The sequence below is a fragment of the Alnus glutinosa genome, chromosome 12, assembly GCF_958979055.1.
Source record: "Alnus glutinosa chromosome 12, dhAlnGlut1.1, whole genome shotgun sequence".
Taxonomy (NCBI): domain Eukaryota; kingdom Viridiplantae; phylum Streptophyta; class Magnoliopsida; order Fagales; family Betulaceae; genus Alnus; species Alnus glutinosa.
This window is the reverse complement of record NC_084897.1, coordinates 6958307-6961809: the sequence shown is the minus strand read 5'-3', so window position 1 is coordinate 6961809 and position 3503 is coordinate 6958307.

Here is a 3503-nt window from a genome sequence, read left to right as displayed (position 1 = left end):
GCGTGGAGAGGAAGCCGGGGCTTTGGGGCGTGCAGGAAAAATAAAGGGAAAAATGTCAAATAAATCCAAAAAATTACAAATTGTTCTTTGTTATATCAAATTGACTTCAGACATTTTTAGATATGCTAAAAAAAAAATAATTTAATCCCGATAATTAAATTCTGTTAAAAAACTGTTGGATTCGGTTAAGTTTCATGTCAACACTAACAAAATAATAACAAGTATCACTCCTAATAAGAAATATAAATATATAAAACTAACAAATTTTTTTTACAAAAAAAAAACAAAAGAAAAAAGTGGAACCGACGGCCACCCTTTGTTACGAGCCACCCCTAGAGGTGATGGGGTGGCTCGCAACCCACCCTTTTAGTTTTTTTATTTATTTTTTTTAGAAAAAAAATTTTAATTTTTTTTTTGACATATTTATATTTTCTATTAAGAGTAACATGTGTCATCATTTTATTGACGCTGACATGGCACCAAATCGAATCTGTCAAATATTTTAACAAAATTTGAATCCAATGACTAAATTAATTTTTGGCACACCCTAAGACCTCTGAATTCACTTTGATACGACAGAGAGCGATTTGTAAGTTAGGTCAATCATATAAACTGATTTTGTATTTATCTCAAAAATAAAAGAACTCGTTGTTCCTGTGTTGCCAATTGTAAGTGTACCATATGTTTTTTTTTTTTTTTTGTTAAATATAAAATTGGTCCATGTGTTTTTGGTGTGTATCAATTTTAATACGTTGTTTGCCACGCGTTAAAAAAGCTAGTTAGTCGAATCACGTTGTGCTACATGTATAATCTCCATATAATTATGGCCAGATCATCAAATATTGTCAAATTAGTTATTCATCTAGTCCTTTGGCTCTACTTAAACTATGCCATGTCATCCTCGATATGTCACAATAGAATAAATGAAGCCAGAATCAAGTATCAGAGGGTTTACTTCCACCCCTAACCCATCGTCGTTGTCATTGCGCTCTCGAATAATCGTTCATGCTGTCGTTAAATTTTTATCCATGACAGCCCTTACGCGCTATCCGCACATGCGGCTGAGGATAGCAAAATCACTATCCGCATATGCAAATAACGGTGCGCATACCCTTTATATATAATATATATTTTATACATGTTATATGTAATAAATTCACCAAAACGACAATGTTTTGGATTAGGTCTATGTTATGTTTACATTAGTTTAGTTGATTGTGTTGCTTTCTCGTGTAACACTTCAACAAAAAGATAAAAGTAATATGAAATCAATATATTACAAAAAATTAGGGCTTAAAAAAAATTAAAACATTACCTATATGCAGATAGCGGATAGCAACCGCATTTAATAAACTGCAATAACCGTGCGGATGCGGTTAGTAAAAACATTATGTGAATGCGGATATCTAAAAGTGGTATCCGCATTTTGCGGATGTGGCTGCAGGTATTGCAAATAATCGTGTCCGCATATACACCCTTATGTGTGATTGTGTATTGTTAAATTGCATTGTATTTGACTATGATGTAAGGAAATAATCAAACAAAATATCATAGAAAAAGATCCTTGCAACTTATACAATTATTTGTTCGTAGTCGTAAATGAAACTGGAAATTCCATTTAGACTATAAAATATTAGCCTTAACGATCTGTCTTGATAAGGAACATGGGCAACTATCTGGGCTATTATGAGGAAAAGCAGGTAAGCTTTGGGTTGATATGATGGTGTAAGGCAAAATAGTGTTATGCATGGAATAAGATTACGTGAGTCATTATTTGTAACGCCCTGCCTTTTACAAAAAGACGTATGTGAAAATTTCGATTTCCACGTAGCATTACGACATCATCAGAGTTAAATATTGGCAGTGAAATATATCTATTTTTTTTTCTTTACAATGACATATTAGAGATGACTGAATAACCTCAATATATAAAATAATAACCTTTGTTCTGATAATATAAATACATCTCGAATAATAATAATATACGTGCCACAAGCGACACTCAATAAAGTATTAGTAATACCAAAATATCATAACATCGAAAAGACATATAAAAAGAGTTTGACACCGGTGCATGAAATGATAAACTAAGCAGAGTAGTCCATCACATCCAAGAGACCACAACACAGGAGGCAACTTAACCTCAAAAGACTGCTACTCAAATCCATCTAAGCATCTGGATAGTCCTGATACTCTTCGTTCTCAAACCCTGTATTAATAAATAATATAGATAGAAATAACAATGCAAAAATACCAAAGTAAGTCCGCTGTTTCCAATAATATAATGAATGTTGATTTATTTATGAAATGCAACATAATGAAATAAAATAAAATAAAGATTATATATAAATATATATAGACAATTTATGGCCTATGGTTGCAAGTCATAGTCTAGATTTGATTGAATATGTATATGTATATATAAATAAACAAAGAAATGACGTGATTGTTTTATATGCAAAGTTTTAATTATATCTTTGAAGCACTCCTCTCGTGATGGATCCTACGGTCCGTAGTAGCGTGTTGATTGGGATCCTACGGTCCCCCTTTTACGAGTTATCTCCCATGTTTTATTAATCTTTTACTGGAATCCTACGGTTCCAGCATAACTGAAATCATAAGGTTTCAGTGGCTTGTTTATTATCCTCTTTTCGGGTGCCTCCTCATTCACTGAGAACCTAGAAACTCCTGTGAAGCCTCATGTACCCACTGTGGATCTAGATCCAACAGCTTGTTATTATACAGATTATTAAAATAATAAAATATGCAAAGCCACATGCGCAAACAAGTAAATAAAGCAGTAGACACAATATTATAGGAAAAATCCACCAGCTTCGTCCTCAGTAAGTATAAAGATACTTACCTTCTTTTGCTTCCGAAAGGGTTTCCATACAATTGGTGACAAAAGCTTCTAGAAAAAGGGCTAAAACTGCAACCTTGCTGTAGCACATGAAACAGAGTATTTTTCTCCTTTCCTTTTAAAAAAGATGTAACTTGTGAGAGCAACAAGGTGTTTCTTCTTTTTGTTTTCTTCATTCTTTTCCCTTTCATTAACATCATAAACCGAACACACAAGGATACACTGCAATACATTTTTATGCACACAATAGTGAATTAATATAGTTCACTAACAATACACTCCAACACTATTCTTATTCCTAACTTCCAAACCTTAACTTAATTTTCTATCGTTATTCTGTCATGGTAACGGCATGTAAAATTAATCCAATTACATTTTATTACTAATCTTTTTATGCGGACTTTATTACGACATTTATCAAGACCTTTAAATATTTATTTATCAAAATAGATCTCGTAATACCAATTTTATAAAAATAGGTATAATAGTTAAAACCCATGATTTTTACAATAAAGTTGTGCAACCCAAAATAGCTTGAACCTTTAATTCAAATAATATTGAGGCATGTACTGTTTCAGCTATTCTAACTGAAACAGTGAGATACCAAAATAGATTTTAGCCAACATATGGCTTATTTTAAATC